The sequence below is a fragment of the Eubalaena glacialis genome, chromosome 9 (assembly GCF_028564815.1).
Source record: "Eubalaena glacialis isolate mEubGla1 chromosome 9, mEubGla1.1.hap2.+ XY, whole genome shotgun sequence".
Lineage (NCBI taxonomy): Eukaryota > Metazoa > Chordata > Mammalia > Artiodactyla > Balaenidae > Eubalaena > Eubalaena glacialis.
The window spans coordinates 78,533,161-78,553,244 of record NC_083724.1 but is presented as its reverse complement, the minus strand read 5'-3'; positions in this window follow the sequence as shown (position 1 = coordinate 78,553,244).

Genomic DNA, 20,084 nt, shown 5'->3' with positions numbered 1-20,084 from the left:
TTATTTGGTAAAGGGCTGTGTGTTAATTAGAGAATTAGAGCACATTAAACACGGTGCCTTATAAACATGTTTCAATTTCTCCTTTCTCACTTTGTCATGTTAATATGATAATAACCCAAAGTCATCTCATAAGAAGCTGAGAGTCATCTCATAATAACCAAAGTCAAATTAGGTTAAATCTATCAGATATATTCCTAATTTTTAAAAAATATGATTTATGCTGCCTTGTATTTTAAAATATGAATTAAAAACAGTTCCCATTGCTTTTTCACCTATTGCCCTTCTCTTCCTTCCCATCATTAGAAATCAGGCCCAGTCACTGTGATTTGGTGATTGCTCTTGTAAAAGTTGTAAGGGGATAAAAGCACTTGACCTACATTTTCCCTTAGGCTCTTCCTTCTGCAACCTGAATGAAAAAAATCAGAGTTCACAGTGAGAACAATAGTCTTTCCTGCACCACCTACACCTTTATTCTCAGGGTTCTGTAATCAACTGTGACAGCATTTGAAAACGCTAATCAGTCAGACTCTGAGATTATTGATCCCAGAAAAAAGTGTATGAACAATTTCCTTTCCATTTCTTCCATTCCTTCATATCTGTGGGTAGCTCCAGATAGAAAACTCAGTAACATCAATGACTCAAAACCTCCTACAAATTGATGTGTTAAGTCATAACACATACAAAATTAAAAGACATGATAGGATTTGTGTGATACTGTTTACATCTGCTTGGTTTTGAGAGAGGTTCTGGTTCAAGGCATGCTATGCACAACTGCTCTTTCCTATGAAGGACTAAGGAGTTGCGGGTAGAGGGGGCTTGGTTACAAACACTCCCACAGTTCTCTTCTGATTAGATTCTTTGATACATTATAGCTTGAGCCCTAAGAGAGCCAGCCTTTAACTCTACAGAGACAATGGGGATTCACATTTGATCGTGTATACAAGGATAATGTACAAGGATCAGCATAAGATAAAGAGAATCCAGATAATGATGTTTTGTTGCTCCTTCCATATACATCTCCTAAGGAAAGAGGCTCAGGGTGTAATTTACACCCCTTACATGCTAAAAGCCCATTTTAATATCACACATTGCATCCTTTGAGCAGCTAATAATGTATTTTCCGCATCTTATTTGTCTGTCTTTTCCCAGCACCTAATATAATGCCTACCACATAGAAATTACAAAAAAAATTGGGGCTGAACTGAACAAAATAGAGGCACTCTCACATACTATTGCATCATGAAGAGTTAAAAATCACAAATATTCCTGTATTACAAAATGTCATCTAATCAATGAAATTATATTTATGAAACTCAAAGTAAAGCTTCTTGACTTCCAGTATCCTCCCTGCGGGGAGGGTTGGTTATGATTTTGGAAATATTTGGAAGTAAATATCAAATATGAACCAATAATATACAACATCTGAGACTAAATTCTGAAACAGAAATATAGGAAACCACATGGAAATTCATCACATCTACCATTTTAAGTCGAATTGTTTTGGAGGTTTTGACATTTTCTCTGCACAAAATCTGTGTTGCATTTGGTAGGGCCATTACCTATCTTTAAGGCAAGAACTTTGCAGTGTTCTTCAAAGAAAGATTATCTCTAGGCACACTTAGTGCTTGGCTTGCTAGACGGTTGCCCTAACAATAAGAGTCTGGTGAATTACACTCACAGTGTATTCAGCCATACAATTCTCTGCATCATCAAGGAGGAAAAATAAGTGTTTTCAGAAGAGCCTTCCAAAAAGTTGCTTTCTTTAACCTAGCGTACTTTTAACCAGCAGAGTTTTGAAATAAAATGTTGTAGGGAGGCTTTATACTTTCCTTTACTAAGGTCTTTCAGAGTTAAGATAGTTTCTTATCTGTCTGGCTGTGTATAAAGATAAAGAAGGAAGGTAATATTTCCTTTAGAGAATTTTTTCCACCTCTGTGGTAGACAGGATCCTCCTTCAAGGTAACAGAGTGCATATACAGAGCGCAGTTGGCAGATGGTTTCCAGCTGTCTGCTCCTTCAGGGTCTACTTCAGCAGCAGTGGGCCACTTCAATCTGATGTGGAGCAGCTCAGACAGGCACTCCTCACTCCAAAGCTCCACAGTGGGTTAACCAAGGCTTTTGTGCTCACCTCCCCCATCACACTTCCTCCCTCTGTCCAATACAGTTCCTTCCTCCTTCCTTTCACAGGTATTGCTCAGCAATAAACTTGCACTCTATATTTTCTTAGTATCCATTTCATAGGAATCCAAACTGAGGCAGTAGATACCAGGACTGGTTCAAGAATGTGGGCAAAAAGATGGAGTTGTGGATTATTGACTGTCCTGTTAGATAAGGACCCCAGCCCTGGTGGTGGTGATGGGGGTAGGGGTGGAACAAAGGGACACAAATTGTCCTTGCCATAGGTGGCAGTTCACTTGTTAATATTTTTACCAGAAATGAATGGGACGGTGTCCCAGTAGAAGGGGATGGACTAATGACTTTGACTATTGGATGTATGAGTGACCTAACTGCAAAGAAAATTAAATGCCAGACCAAGGCGAGTCTGCTATGCCAAGGTCAAGGCCTTACTTGGAAAAATTTGAGGCTTCGACATCTAGGTCTATCCTCTAGATGAACTGATCATATCTGAGTGCATGCCCCTCTGTATTTTGACTCTCCAGCCTACTCCTAAACTTCTGAGCTTGAAAAAGTTCCCTGCCTTTCCCTACACTCTCCATACACATACTACAAACAATATATCCTACCCCCATGGTAGAAGACACTGCAGAGGCTTCTATCTTTAAAAGTAATGTTACCTTCTCAGGATTTAATCTCACCTCTCCTCATGGCCACAATGCCAATAACTGGGGTTAGTTTACAGTGTAATCTTGCTGGGGCATTGGTAGGCCTGACATAGGAGAAAGAAGATTATACCACAAAATAGTTGCAAGACCTAGCTAGCACGTAATGGTAGGAGCTAAGAGAGTAAAGACAGTACCAGGTTCTGAAGGTGCTAAAGAATTTGGGAGTATACTCACAAGACACTATGTTTACACTTTGGCAAGGAGTAGGAGCTGCAAACTTGCAGCTAGGATGAAACTTACTTAGAAGCATAGAAAAAGTGATGCCTGTATTGAAGAAAGTTGAAAGGACAGAATTGCCATGGTAAATGGTAAGGGAGGGGATTAAACGTATTAGGGAAGTGGGCATTTGGGAATGGCTATACAATGTAGTCCCTAAAAAGCCTCCAGATGATTGTATTCCACAGAAAAACCCAGAGGACACACCACATACCAAGGCCATAAAGAATGCAAAGTCAAGAGGAACATAAGTACCACTAAAAGTTTTAGTTGTGGCTTCGTCACTGGATGGTAAGAGAGGCTGTTGATGATGATGATAAGAGAGGTTGTTACAGAACTTGGCTCACTGGTATCAGTGAAGATGCTATAATACTGAAAAAGTAGAGAGGTCAAATGGCATTGTTTAAGCACCGGAAGGCAAAGGGTTACTATTATTGGAATGACCTATACGTTTGGAGTGGCAGCCAAGGGGGCCTGATCTGTAGAGAGTTACTGACATGATCAAAAGAGAACATTTTACTTAGGGGCAAAATACATGGGTACCTTTAACATCAGAGGAAATAAGAATGGGTGACTGAGTAGCTGATAGCAGTCTTTCCATAAAAGTCATGGTTCCTTGTTTTATTTTAGAACAGAACCAGTTTTCAGATGTGGAACGCATTGACTGTAATGTGTCCATGTTTCTAGGAAGAAGGACCCTGAAACATCATGGCAAGTACACATGGTAATGTGTGTAATTTTTCCAGTACTTTTCCAAAGTGACCTATGACTGTTCAAGTAACTGTACATCTGAAAAAGGGGGATATCTAGAAATTCTGAGGAATGTTGGACACAGTGTCTGGGTTGGCACTGGTACCCAGAATCCTCACTAGCATTAGGGCCCTTATAAAAGAGATATCATATGCAGACCAAGTGGTAAATAGTCAGCTTAGTGGTCCCACTGGGTCTACAGACCTCCCAGTGGCACTTACCTGCTCACCATATGTATACTTTGGAGTGACATATTTGGCATCTGGTACAAGCCCCACATTGATATTCTGGAGAGTGGAAGATAATCCTACAAAGAGTGAAAATTCCAACAACATTCATACAACTTTTTAAAGACCCAGTGGTCTTGTGTATGCTGGATCAGCTCCACAGTGGAAGAAAAACAATTTCATTTTGCTTATCCTACCATGAAAACAAAAGCACAATACCCAGTTCATTTCTTCAGATTCTGGTGGCAGCATATTACACACCTCAGAATACTTCTCAGGCCCTTATACTGAATGAAGTGAGATGCTGCCAACTTTGAAAGGATCCCAGAGCAGGAAATGGCTCTGCAGCAGATCCAGGTTACAGTGTAAGAAGCCCTGATACTTGAGCTGCATAATTTTGCAGCATCTACATTACTGGAGATGTCGTGGCTGGAAATAATAAAGTGTGGATTTTGTGGCAAGCCCCAGAGGAAAAATCACAATGCAGGACCCTGGGATTCTGGATCAAGACCATACCATTCAACCAGAGAAAATAATATGTCTTCCCAAGAAACCCCAAGGATTCTGGAGCAAGATCATGCCAAATAAAGCAAACAATCACACACCTTTTATAAAACAACTTGTGGAATGCTATTTGGGGGCCTAGTAGGGACAGAACACCTTGACACAGAGATTCAATGACGCTGGATCTACAGCTACCCTTCCAGAGCTAAGTCTGTCAGTCCAAGTCATTAGTTTAGGTGGACCAGCAGTAATTCAGCATAGAATGAAAAAGGTATATCCCAAATTGACCGTGAGGAGGACCATAGGGTACAAGAAATCTGTATAAATAGGAAACCCAGAGCACAGTGGTATCCATCACTTTGCACCAGTGCTTACTCCTGAGCTTACAACTATGGTCATCTCAGGGCTCTCACATGACAAGCTAGAGAAGAACAACAAGGCCCAAACTTGGATTATGAGTATGTTGGCTCACTATAGTGGTGCAAACCAAAAATGGATGTTAGTTGCATCACAACCTCACTTGGGAGGGGCCTTGCAAGACTGCCATGAGGAAAAATCCTTCCCATGGGCAGAATTTTGGGCAGTGCCACTGTGTTTCAACTCTGTGTTGAAAAAGAAATAACCCAAGGTTAGACTACATAAGGATGTTCGGGATAATAGTAAATGGCCTGGTCAGCTGATCAGGGTGCAGAGAGGGAAAAAATACAAGATTAGGGAATAAACAGATCTTGAGTAGAGGAATACAACTGAACACACGGAGGTGGGCATTGTGTGAAGATCTTTATATTACATACTAACAGCCACCAGAGAACATTTATCATGGAAGAAGTAAATAAACACCTGACATTGTCAGTGATTTCTGTCAATAGCCACTTCAAAGTAGGTACGATGGGAATATAAATGAAGTGGTCAAGGTGGCAGATATAGAAGCTCCATTCTAGCTGCTATAACAAAATACCATAGACAAGGTAGCTTATTAACAATAGAAATATATTTCTCAGAGTTCTGTAGGCTGGAAGTCTGAGATCAGGGTGCCAGCATGGTCAGGTGAGGGTTCTCTTCTGGGTTGCAGACTTCTCAGTGTATCTTCACAAAGTGAGCTAACTCTCCATAAGAGCACTAATCCCATTCATGAGGGTTCCACCCTCATGATCTAATCACCTCCCAAAGGCCCTTCCCCTAATACCATCACTTTGGGCACTAATTTTTCAACATATGAATTTTGGGGGATACAAACATTCAGACCATAGCAGAAGCTACACATATACTCAACAACATGGGTTTCCAATCACCAAGGCTGATCTAGCTATTGCTAAGACCCATTGTCCAACATACTGGCAATAGAATACAAGTCTTAGCTCCCAATATGGCACCATTTTCAAGGAGACCAACTTTGCTCCTTCCACACTGGAAGGTGTAGACATTGGTCCTCATAAAAATAGACAGATATTCTGGGAGTGTGTTTTTCTTACTTACTCCCAGAATTTAGCACAGCTGTGTGAGGTCTTACAGAGTGTTTGTCCTTTGGCATGGAATCCCACAGCATCTCATGGAGACCAGGGGAACATTTTACAGGACACAAAGTGTGGGAATAGGCTCATGACCACACTATCCACATACACCACTATCCAGAAGCTGCTGGCCTGACAGAGCACTGAAATGGCTCTGAAGGTACAGATGAAGCACCAGTTCAGAGGCTTTATTCTCTAAAGGCAGAGAACCTCCTCCAGAGTGCACTGAAAGAAAAAATTTTATACGGCACAGTGTCACCAAATATGGATGAATATGGATGAATATGTAAGTCCAGAAATCAAGTGGTGGAAGTAGGAGTGGTCTCCTTTACCTTCACTTCTGATGACCCCCTGGGAGACATTGTGCTTTATGTAACTACAGTTTGTGCTCTGAAGGGTCCTGCTCTACAAAGGGAGTTCACTTTCACCAGTAAATACAGCAAGCGGCCAACTGAATTATAAACTGTAGCTGCTTTGATTTGGCCAATGCATTTGTTTCTACTCCAATCTGTAAAGGAGCACACATTTGAGTTGTCTGTTTCCAAGGACCATCACTCTCCTCAGGAGAAGAAGCTTATAGAAATCCTGTAGGAGCTGCTCTCAGGATGTATATGTAGAAGTGGAACTTAGCACCAGTGAGGACTATGGTAGACACAAAGATGAATGAACTACCCAAATTCCTTTCCAAGGAAGGACTTGCTACCCAGGTGTAGGGAGCACTGTCTGTAGACAGCCACCTGTTGTCATCTACTTCAGTGTCTGCTGCTACTACAGAGAACCATCTGAAGTCACACTGTTTTCCCTAGCAACCACCTGGTAACTGAGCAAGGTAGATATGTAAAGGCCCAGCAGTTCTGACTCAACGTGGGACAGTTCTGATGGCATTGCTCAGAGTTCTTCATCATTTTGGTTAGGGCTTTGTCAGACCCAGTTCATAATTCAACAACTCCCTTTGCCTATTCCTACTTCCTCCCCTTCTTTCACAGGCATTGATGACCTAATAAACACCTAGCACCCCAAAGTGTCTCAGCTTCTGATTAGGAGATTCAGCTTTTCCAAACTTTTAGCTCAAATCCTCCATTTCTGATTATTAATATTTTCATTTCCCCATTTTCTAGCTCAGCATTTCCCCAAATATTTTCCTAGGAAACAAGATCCCATCAAGATATTAACTTTTATTCCACCGTAGTAGAAATTCATGATCAAATAACTTGATAAATGCTGGGTAAGACTAAGTTAAATGAGTTTTCTTACAGCACGACCAACTGCTTGACCTGCAAAGGAACCTGTCACAAAAATATATTTTCCCTCTTGTGAATCCCTAAGACATCAATCCTCCACCCACTGGCAGTGATAATCTCTCTGGAAAATACGTAGTCATATATTGATTTTTTTTTTTTCCAGGAGCAGAAATAAGACTTCATAAGTATTGTAAATCATGAAACTAAAAATTAAAAACACCATTTGTAACAAGAGTTATAAGGCTACCTTATGGCAGCTGTGATTTTTACCGTTTGGAAACGGGACAGAGAATTAATGAGCATAAAATATGCTTAAAGGATACTTAAATGTTTAGTTTTTCATAATTGTTTGTCTCATCTATCTTCATTAATATTATTATATAATTTCTTTTAAAAGCTGATTAGATATACAATCAAATCTAATTCAATTAAAGATTTTAAAATCACATTGTTTCAGAAACAATTTTTCAGTCAAAGATTACTGCTTTGCATACACTTTAAAAATTATGGAGGTTGGATAATTCATGTATATTATTTTTTTTTGCCCAAATGAAAACCATTTTTTCTTTAGCTTTGAAGAACTTATAGATGGAAATTTTAATACTTTTTTTCAAAACTGTCTGTCCCTATACATACATTTTGCAAACAAAATATTCTTTGGTTGACTAAATTATTATTCTAAGCCAATCACATTCTCCTTGCCACTCTACAGTTAGAAAGGGACATGTAATCAAATGCAGGACAATGAGACATGAGAAAATTTTCTGTAAGACATATAGGAAATAGGTCCTTGCTGCTTAGATGAAGACACGAAAAAAGGACGGACTTCCTTCCAATGGACATTGCTAACTCTAGATATAATGCCTGGAAATTCTAGAGTTGTGTGTCTACTAGCCTGGGTGTGAAGTCAAGACATGGAGGGTAGAGCCAAGAGAAGCTGAGCCGCAGCCTCCATATTTCCATCTTGCACCTAGACTTCCTTTTACATGAGATAAAACTTATCAAGACTGTTCGCACTGACGTTTTCAGTTACACGAATGTAAGGCATCCTTGCTTACAGGAGATTTCAAATTCCTTAAGAAAAATCTTAAGAAACAGAGAACAGTTACCTTCCCATTGTAAAAACTAGTACATTCCATTACAAGGAATAGAATTACTGAATTGTGAGTTAAACATACTAAATAAATTAATGATTAAGAAATGCAGCTTTCATAAGAAGTAATCAAACTTGAATAAGTGACCCTTTTCTGGTGTTCTTTCCCCTACAGAAAAAAATATATTTTATATACAAATTGACAAATATATATATTAAAAAATATATATGTATATATAGACAAAGAGAAGAGAGCAAATTTTGAATATTTATATTTTTAAGAAGTCATCACTGAGGTCCTACAGGACACTATTATTTTGTTTTATTTATTTATTTTTAGATATTAAGGTATGATTGACCCAGTTTCTGAGCTAGTCTCTTGATAAATTGTGGATGATTGGAAACCGGTGGCTGTTCATTGAAGATGATGGCTGAATAGGGATTTTAGAGCAGTCAGCAACACTACCCCTGATTGAACCTGGCTTTCTAACACAATCCTGCATCCCATTCCTGAACCCCAGCTCTTGATTCCAATTTAAGAATATTTTCAAGAAGGAAAGGCATGATGAGAGAGAGAGAGACAGAAAGGCATATATAAAATGTACTTCTTCAAGTGGAAGAATGTGACTTAACATTGCCCTAGAATACATTTAACTTAGCCCCTTTATAATGAATCTGAACAAGAAGTATAGATGTTGAAATCTTCAAACTAGTAGAAGGCTATATCTCTTCTTTGAGGAATGAAATGTCAGACTGATGGGTCAAAGTTCTCAGGAGACTATATGGGTAGCCAGAGGCATAGTAGGTGAATTGTACTGCAGTAGAGATAGTTCAAGGTAATGCATTAAAATAAAAGTAATCCAAAATTTACTTAGGAGAAAATGGTCTCAATTTATCTATTAAAAATACAGAAAATAGATTCTACTGCTTTGATTTGTCATTTATCCTTGAAGAACAGCTGGACTGCAGAACCACAGCAATCGCTGAGGCTGACATGAATCTAAAAACTTACAGCCTTAGTTAAAAAGAAACTACTGGAGTTAGTTCAGAAGTCAGACAACTGAAATTAGTTTTATAAAGAGACCAATGAGACCTTTTAAAAAGACATCTCCAAAATCATCATGATGGCCACAGATGCACTGGAGGTAATTCTACACATTCAGCTGTTTGTAAAGACAAGAATGCTCCCTATGAGTTTGTATGTTCCCAACAGGCTTTGAGGTAGACCTGTGGCATCTCTAGGATGATCAGAGCATGCTCTCTTATCATCAATAAAAAAGACTTTGCAGCTGAATCAACAGATTCATTCCAACTGTTCATTGAGAGGTTCTTGGTCTAAACCTGTGATCTCTACTAAATTCCTCCTTTTGACCCTTCCCCCAGAGGGATTAAGTTTTTATCTCTTCTCACCTTCCCCTTTGAAACTGAGCAGAGAGTGGTGGCCACATTCAGAATCAGGAAAGAGCCAGAAGAAAGTGCACAAAGCCATGATAGAGAAAGTCTCTGTGCTTTCATCAGACATCTCTTACTGGCCACCAGTATTCAGAAGTACATTGTGCAGAAGTACATGAGGGCATACTACAGTATTTCTTAGTCTGTGTATTTCATCTAAAATGTGAGTCCTTTGAAAGTAAATAACTTCAACTTTGTATCCCTTGTCCCCGCACACAGAGGTATTCTACACGTGCATAAATTAATGAGTGGTTTTCTTTACTCTCTATGAGGTATTAGATCATTTGAGAAGGAAACGTGTTCTGTATGGTTATCACATATATGTCCATGTATACAGTTACTAATAAATATCCTTACTGTTTTTCTGTGTTGATGTAATTTCACACTCTTTCCTCTGTCTTTACTTCTGAGGATGATGGCAGGCACACAGAACAAGAATTCAGAATTTCTTGCTACAGAATTTCAGAGGGGGGCTGAGCTAGTAAGACACAGAAATGATTAACCTAGGCCCCCAAGGAAGGGTGGGATCTAGACAGGAGAGGTATGGGCAAAGGCCATTAGGTCTCTGTGGAGGTGTCAGCTGATGCTGGGTTGAAATATTCTGGGAATTCGTGGAAAACCAGCTGGAGACCTCAGCAGAAATTATTAAATCTGAAGAAATATCTTCTGGGTGAGGATTTTCTTCAGTGGACATTTTGTACTGAGAACTTAAACCCCTTCTTGCACTAATATGTCATTCATTTTTGTGAGCAACTTAATAAAATATAAATTCATATTCCAAGTTTAAAGAGTATGGGAAATAAAAGATATGCATTCTATTTTTTCCCCAAATTAGGATTCATATGCACTTAAAATATCATATTAAATTCAGATCATTGAATCTCTAAAATGACTAACACTGTGATAACACTTTTCTTCATATTGTAAAATTAATAAACAGAAACCTCAATTAAACAGAGTCAGGAGACCAGAAGGGGGAGCTCTCACTCCCTACGATGATAGCTGTGCCGGACAGAAAGAAGAAAGACTCCTCTTCTTTCCTGGAAAGGACTCAGCCAATGAAAAGCCATGGACTCTTTATTTAACGACAGCCATCCCAACTTCCTTTTCTCCACTATAAAAGCAGTTTCCTTCCCTTGCCATGCACGCACTTGCACATGGCTTGACATTGTTGCAGATCCTAAATTGAAAGTCTTTGCTGGAGAAATATCTGCAGTCTATTTGTTTCAGGTCAACATTTTGGTGGCCTGTACAGTGCCCAGAGAAGACCCCTGACAGCTCTGGGGTTGGTGAGCAAACAGGTACAGTACCCAAAGCAAGCCCTTTGCTGATCAGTGCTTTTCCGGCTACCCTGGAGTTTGAAGGTGTGTCTTTCTCCTGGATCTGATGTCCCTACCCACCCACCCACTTTGCTTTTGAAGCTCTCCAGGCTTTATCTGAGATCTAGTTTAAGGTTTCATCCTTTCTGGTTAAGACTTTCGACTTAACGAAAGTCAAGTTGAAAGTATATGTGAGTATTTTTGGCACTTTGGTCTGACTCTGAGATTAGACTCTTTCAACTAAAATTGGCTGAGAAGGCTTCAGCCCATCCTTTGGAAATAAGTGCTGTTTCACTGAAACTGTGCCTGTTCAGCAGTCAGCCCATTCCTTTGGAATAGGGGCTGTTCTATGGGAAGTGGCTAAAAAGCCTTTGGCTTAGATACTGTAGGACCAAACTGTTCCGTTAGAACTGGTTGCTATAAGGGCTTCAGGATATTTGAGTTACAAGCTATTTGAATTGAGCTGTTTGAGCTGTAAACTGTTTAAGTTGTTTGAAAATTGTTCTTTTAGTCTAGAGAAAAGCCTCTGACAAAGGAGATCCCAGTTTTCTAAGTATTTTGAGGGCTGGCCCACCCCACAGGGACTCCAGCCAATTTTATGTTGATAAACCAAGGTAACTTTCCTAATGCCCATTTCTAACTAAATGGACCGACCTGACCAAAGACAATTTAGAATATCAGTGGCCCTTATGGGGAATTCTTGAAATCCCCAAACTCAATTTTCTTGATACTGAATTGGACTACAGTAGCTCTAAAATTTCCAGAAATGAATGGCATGACTATTTCAATTGGTATTTCGAGGCTTACAAATATTATCACGAGCCAAAAATTGCCAATGTGCAAAATAAGATTACTTGAGACAAACAAATGATTAAAATATAAAATGATTAAAGAAACATGAATTGGCTTCCTTGGCTTCTTTGTCTCAGGCTCCACCTCTGATGCCATCTTGACTTTCTTGGCTCCTCATGGTCAGATTTTGCCTCTGATACCATATTTCTCCTTCCCTTCTATGCCACCTACATCTCCTCTCTACCTTCAGTTCACCCATCCTAATTCTCTCACCAAACGTCCCTTTTCTCTGAAACTCTCCCCACTCACTTTTCCTCTGATCTTATCAGAACCTGTCCACTTAAAAATAAATCTTTTGAGGATGCAGAAGCTAAACCTTTAATTTCTTATTTTCCCTGAACTAAAGCTGAAATATGAGCCATAGTCAAAGATTTTCCCAAAGTAACCGAAGATCCTCACAGATTTGCTGAGGAATTTAATATAGTCATTCAAACTTATCAACCTGGTTTCTCTGACTTACGTCAGCTAGTTCATATGCCTGTCTGTTAAGGACAGGGCCAGCATTGGATAAAAACTGGTAATTGGGAAAATCCTAAAGGTCCCTAGAATTACAACCAGGAATCAGCCCCATAGCTTGTTATGTAATCAGGCTCAGGCAATTGCTAGGCAACTTCATTGAGCAATTCCTAATGCTTTTCCAAAGCGTGTTGATTGGAACACAATTCAGGCTTGCACACAAAAATCTGCTGAGCCTGTTCTTAACTATTACAATCGACTTCAAATTTTTAAAAAAATTCTGTCCTTACTTCAGATATTGAGTCCACCTGAGTAGCTTTTAATTCTATATTTGTTAATGGGCTGAACTGGGACCTTTTTCTTCTATAGTAAAAAGTACCAGGATGGAATGGAAAACCATGTCCACTCCGGATTTACTCAATCTGGCAAACCAGCTCTCTCATACTCTAGATGAGTCATCTCAAAGGAAGACCACCAAAATTCTCGATCTTCAGCTCCAGCAATTGAAGGCACCTAAATGAACAAAAACCCTCCTACTTTCTAATACTATTGCAAAAAGCCAGGACATTGGAAAAGAGGTTATTATAAATTTAAGTGCTTCTGACACCTTCAGCCCTCTAACCAGCCTTTCCAGTGTCCTCCCAGTTCTCAATGATGGAGCTCTAAGGAATTTCACAAGTCCTTTCTAATTCTTTTTCTCAATTGGCTTGGAAATATTTCTCCAGATTAGGGATGAATCTTTTCCAGTCATAATTGACACCAGAGCCATATTCTTGGTGCTCAAATCCACAACTATAAAGCAGCCCCTTCCTTGGAGTCCTCAAAGAGTTCAAATAGCAGGGATTTCTAATGAACCTCAAGAGTTCCTGTCTCTGAACATAGTCCCTTTCTTTAAGTCCTTTGAGAGATACACATCCTTTTCTCTTCGGCTCCCTTGCCCCTACCCACTTATTAGGCTGAGACTTCTTAGATAAGTATTAGGCCAGAATTTCTTTCTTCCAAAAGTGGGAAATAATTCTAGAGATTGACAGTAGCCGTCATGCAGGCCCTCAACCATAAATGACCCTTTGAAATCTTTTATTTGCTCTCTCTGGTGGTTCTGCTGCTACTGAAACTGATTCTGGAAACACTGAAGATTTATCCCTGTTGAATCAGCTACCACCCTCATTACGGGCAAAATCTCCAAGTGATATTGGCAAAATTCACAGAGCACTTCCCCTTAAGATTCAAATAGATCCCTCAAAATCTCTTCCCAGAATTAATCAATATCGTATAAATAAAGAAACCCTTCAAGACATAAAGCTCATAATAGAAGATTACAACACTCAAGGCCTCACTATCCCTTGTATTAGTTCCTGTGATACTCCCATTTACCAGTGAGAAAACCTTAGGGACAAAGGTGGAATATTGGCCAGGACCTCTGAGCAATAAACAATGTTATCCTTTGACATCTTTTTGTTCCTAACCCTCATATGTTACTAACATTCATTCCCATGAGAAGTCAGTTGTTTACTGTAATTGACTTATGCAGGGCACTCCTTAGCATTCCAATTGATGAAGCTAGCCAATACTGTTTTGCTTTCACTTGGGAAGAAAAACAATTCCTATGGACAGTAATTTCGCAGGGTTTTACTGAGAGTCCATATTTCTCATAAATCTGAAAACTAATCTGGATGACATAAAGTTCCCCAGAGGTTCTACTTTGTTGCAGTAGGTGGATGATTTGCCTGTTTGCTCTCCTTCTCAAGCCTCCTCAAAGGAAGACAACATTCATTTGCTAAAACTTTTAGCCTTAAAAGGACATAAGGTCTCCAAAGAAAAATTGCAGTTTGTCCAAACCCTGGTTCAATATTTAAGGCACCTGATATCAGAACAAGGGCCATATCTAGATCCAGATAGAATTTATGGTGCCCTAAGTTTTTCAAAATCCTAAAACTAAGTACCAATTGGGAATTTTCTTGGGCTAGTCATTATTACTGAAATTAAATTACAAATTTCTCTCTTATGACCAAACCTCTGTATATTGTTACTAAACAATAACAACCCCAACCCAATTTAATGGGAAGAACTGGATGACATAGAAGGCCTTAAGGATGAGTTTGATGAACCCACCTGCCCTTGGGCATCCCAGTTATCAGATTCCCCTTTTCCCTTTCATATATGAAAAAGAAGGGAATGCCTTTGGGGTACTCACCCCAAAACATGGGTCCTCTATCAATCCATAGGTTATTTAGCCAGCAACTGGACCCTGTGGCACAAGGATACCCTCCTTGCCTTAAAGCCATTATGGCCACTGCCCTTTTGGTTAAGACCACTGGGAAAATCCACGTGGAATCCTCTTTAACCATTTTTGTACCTCATGCAGTAGAAGCTTTCATGAATTTTTGTCACACTCAACATTTCTCAGTCAGCTCCCTCACCTTCTATGAAGTCTTTATGTTAACTTCTCCTCACATAACTCTTTTATGTTGCAATAATCTTAACCCTGCTACTCTTCTCCCCTCCATCACCCATGAAGTCACTCACGACTGCTTAATCACCTCCTGACTCCTCATGAAAATCTGCAGGAAATTCCTTCAGGTAATGCTGACTTCCCATGGTTCATTGATGGTTCTTATTTAAAAGGTGACAATGGCAAATATTGTGCTAGGTATGCTATTGCAACTCCTTTTGATGTTATTGTGGCAGCATATATTACCTATGGCTACTTGGGCCATAGGTAATTCTGAATTATAAGCTCTTACATGGGCTTGCACGTTAGCCAAGGGCAGAATTGTTAATATTTATGTTGATAATATATGTGCTTTCAGAGTAGCTCATGATTTTGGAATGTTGAGGAAGCACTATAGCTTTCTTACTTCCAGTGGGAATAAAATTTTAAATGGCCTTTATGCATAGGAATTATTGGATGCAATAATTTTACCTGTTGCTTTAGCTATTATTAAGATTCTCGGGCTCTAAACTTGACTTCCTGGAAGCTAAAGGAAATCAGCTTGCTGATGTTTCTGCAAGGAATACTGCCCTTAACAGAACCAGAAGCAGCCAAACCTCTATCATGGTCAAAAGAGATATTTCTCCAAAATGATAACTTAGAAAAGCTGGCTATAGAAGCTCAAAATTTGGCCTCAGAAAAGGAAAAACAAGATTGGAAATTCAACGATTCTTGGTTTAATAAAAAAAAGAAAGCTCTGGTTTGGACCAAATTACAACCTGGTTTTACCAGACACTCTAAAATTCACACTCCTCACCACTGTACATGCATTACACCATTGGTCTACTGAAAAAATTATAGCATTCATGAATCAAAATTGGTAGATAAACATTAACAGGGCTGCAAAAAGTGCCTACTTCACTTGTCCCACTTGTCTGAAGTGCAACCTAGGGAAGCCTCTTCATACTGCTCCTGGACATGTTAAACTGCCTGTTGGACCATATGAGGTCTAGAAAATGTATTTCATACAACTTTATCTCATGGCTATAAATATGTTTTAGTCATGGTCTGTATGTTTTCACACTGGACTGAAGCCTTCCCTTGCAGACAGGCTACTGTCTCTTCTGTGCCTAAAGCCCTTCTGGAAAAGATTATCCCTACCTGGGGAACTCCTCTAGAACTTTATAAAGATTGAAGAATTCATTTTACTGGTCAGATACTTCAAAAAGTCTGCACTGTTTGGCTGGTTTTACAGCACTTTCACTGAGCTTACCACACTAAATCTTCTGCTTTATCCAAATGCATTAGCAGCATTATTAAGGCTTAATTGGCAAAATTAATTGAGGCCTTCCAAATATCTTGGCCAAAAGCATTGCTGTTGCTTCTTCTAAACCTCAGTCCTACCCCTTTTGCAACTCATAAACTCTTACCCTTTGAGATAGTCACAGGATGCCCAATGTGCTTGGCTCCTGCCTCATTTGACCTACAACTGATAAAAGGAGAGATACTCCAATATTGCAAAGGCCCAAATACTTCAATCAAAAATACCATATTTTGGCCATAGATCAAGATGGCAAAGTAGGAGGACTCTGAGCTCACTTCCCCCAACAAACAAATCAAAAATATATCTACATGTGTAGCAATTCTCACTGAAAACATCCTGGAGACTTGCAGAAAGACTCTTCTACAGCCATAGCTGTAAGAAAGATCCACACAGAGTAGTGTAGGAAGGGAGGTGAAGTGATCAGGTCAGGACACATTCTCATAGGAGGGGACACAGAATTAGAGAGGGATATCATGGACTTGGAGATCCTTCCTGGTGAGTGAGGGGTTCAAACCAAATATTGGGCACTCCAGCCCTAAGATCCAACACAGGGAAGGCAAGTCCTCCTGGCTGGTTTGAAACCCATTGGAGCTTACAGGAGGGCTGTAAGAAACCTAGACTCCACTCATGAAGAGCTTGCTTACTCCCAGGAACAAGACAGAGGAATCAGATTGAAACTGCCTGAGGCTCTGGCCAGTTTCCCACAACCACACTAGGGCACATCCTCGCCCACACTGAGTGCCTACCCCGGCCCCTCTAGCCCTGGCACAGCTCCACACTAGGGTGAAGGCTGCACAAGAAGAGTGCACACTTGAGGGAACTGGCTCAGACCCCTCACTGCATCTGAACAGATGAGGCAGTCATTGCTGGTGCTCCCTGAGATGGCAGATTGAGAGCTGTCTCAAGCTCTGACTGTCATGTCAGAATCATCCTAGTGTGTGCCCCAACCCACACTGACACCTGCTCTGGTCCATCTTGCTTCAGTCCTTCTCCTCTCTGGGGCAAAGGTGCTATTCCTGAGAGTGGGGAGAATGCACACCTAGAGGGAATGAAACCATCTTGGACCTGAGGGCAAGGCTTCTGCTCCAGAACCTTGGAACCTGACAGCACCCTTCATAGGGTAGTGACTACAACTCAGCACAGGAGAAGCTCTGGCTCACACGTAGCTCTGGCTCTAGCCACTCCACCTCCAACCCAAACTCTGACCAAGGTGATAGCTGCCAGCACATCCTGGGGGGGGAAGACTTGACCTAAGCTCACTTCAGATCCAGCTCTCCCACCAAAGAAACTGGACACATGCAGCTGCATAAGGACACTCTCATATAAGGACACTCCTTCAAGATGGGGATAGGTAACTGTTTCACCTAGGCAATGCACACCTAACATCATACTCAACATTGAAAAGTTGTAAGCTTTCCCTCTAAAATCTGGAACAAGAGAAGGATTGTCCTCTCACCACTTCTATTGAACAGAGTATTGAAAGTCCTAGTCACAGCAATCAGATAAGAAAAAGGGGGGAAAAGGCATCCAAATTTGAAAGGAAGAAATAAAACTATCACTATTTGCAGATGACAAGATACTATATAAAGGAAACCCTAAAGTCTCCACCCAAAAACTATTAGAATAGATGAATTTAGTAAAGTTGCAAAATGCAAGATAAATATACATGAATCTGTTGCTTTTCTATACATTAGTTATGAATTATCAGAAAGAGAAAGCAAGAAACAATCCCATTTAAAATCACATCAAAAAGAATAAAATACCGAGGAATAAACTTAACCTAGGTGGTGAAAGACCTATAATCTGAAAACTATAAAACTTTGATGAAGGAAATTGAAGATGATACAAAGAAATGGAAAGCTATCCCGTGTTCATGAACTGCAAGAATTAATATTGTTAAAGTGTCCATACTACCCAATGTATTCTACAAATTTAATTCCATCTCTATCATAATATTCATAGCATTTTTCTCAGAACTAGAACAAATAATCCTGAAATTTATATGGAATCACAAAAGACCCTGATTCGACAAAACAATCTTCAGAAAACAAAACAAAGCTAGAGGAATCATGCATCCTTACTTCAGACTATATTACAAAGCTACAGTCATCAAAACTAGCGCAAAAACAGACATATAGAACAATGGAACAGAATAGAGAGCCCCAAAATAAACCTACACACTTATGGTTGATTACTCTATGACAAAGGAGGCAAGAACATAAAATGTGGAAAAAACAGTCTCTTCAATAAGGGGTGCTGGGAAAACTGGACACCTACATGTCAAAGAATAAAACTAGAACATTTTCTCACATCATATACAAAAATAAACTCAAAACGAATTAAAGACCTAAATGTAAGGGGGAAACTATAAAACTCTTAGAAGAGAATGTAGGCAGAACACTCTTTGACATAAATCATAGCAATATTTTTTGGACCTGTCTCCTAAGACAAAGGAAACAAAGCAAAAATAAACAAATGGGACCTAATTAAACTTAAAGCCTTCTGCACAGCAAAGGAAACCATCAACAAAACAAAAAGACAACCTACTGAAGTGGGAGAAAACATTTGCAAATAATATCACTGATAAAGGTTTAATATCAAAAAATATATAAATAGCTCATAGAACTCCATATCAGAAAAGCATATAACCTGATTAAAAAATGGGCAGAAGACCTGAATAGACATTTTTCCAAAGAAGACATACACATGGCCAACATTAAAAGGTGCTCAGAGGAGGAGGGGCAAGATGGCGGAAGAGTAAGACGCGGAGATCACCTTCCTCCCCACAGATACATGAGAAATACATCTACACGTGGAACTGCTCCTACAGAACACCCACTGAACGCTGGCAGAAGACGTCAGACCTCCCAAAAGGCAAGAAAATCCCCACGTACTTGGGTAGGGCAAAAGAAAAAAGAAATAACAGAGACAAAAGAATAGGGACGGGACCTGCACCAGTGGGAGGGAGCTGTGAAGGAGGAAAGGTTTCCACACACTAGGAAGCCCCTTCGTGGGCAGAGACTGCGGGTAGCAGAGGGGGGAAGCTTCGGAGCCACGGAGGAGAGCGCAGCCACATTGGTGCGGAGGGCAAAGCGGAGATTCCCGCACAGAGGAGCGGTGCCGACCAGCACTCACCAGCCCGAGAGGCTTGTCTGCTCAGCCACCGGGGCGGGCGGGGGCTGGGAGCTGGGGCTCGGGCTTCGGTGCTAGCCGGGAGGGAGTCCGGGAAAAAGACTGCAGCTGCCGAAGAGGCAAGAGATTTTTTCTTGCCTCTTTGTTTCGCGGCGCGCAAGGAGAGGGGATTCAGAGCGCCGCCTAAACGAGCTCCAGAGACAGGCGCGAGCCGCGGCTATCAGCGCGGATCCCACAGCAACAGGGACGCAGAGGGAAAAACGGAGAGATTCCTGCACAGAGGCTCGGCGCCGAGCAGCACTCACCAGCCCGAGAGGCTTGTCTGCTCACCCGCCGGGGTGGGCGGGGGCTGGGAGCTGAGGCTCCGGCTTCGGTCGGATCCCAGGGAGAGGACTGGAGTTGGCTGCGTGAACACAGCCTGAAGGGTCTAGCGCACCACAACTAGCCGGGAGGGTGCCCGAGAAAAAGTCTGCAGCTGCCGAAGAGGCAAGAGACTTTTTCTTGCCTCTTTGTTTCGCGGCGTGCAAGGAGAGGGGATTCAGAGCGCCACTTAAACGAACTCCAGAGACGGGCGCGAGCCGCGGCTATCAGCGCGGACCCCAGAGACGGGCATGAGACGCTAAGGCTGCTGCTGCCGCCACCAAACAGCCTGTGGGCGAGCACAGGTCATTCTCCACACCGCCCCTCCCGGGAGCCTGTGCAGCCCGCCACGGCCAGGCTCCCGTAATCCGGG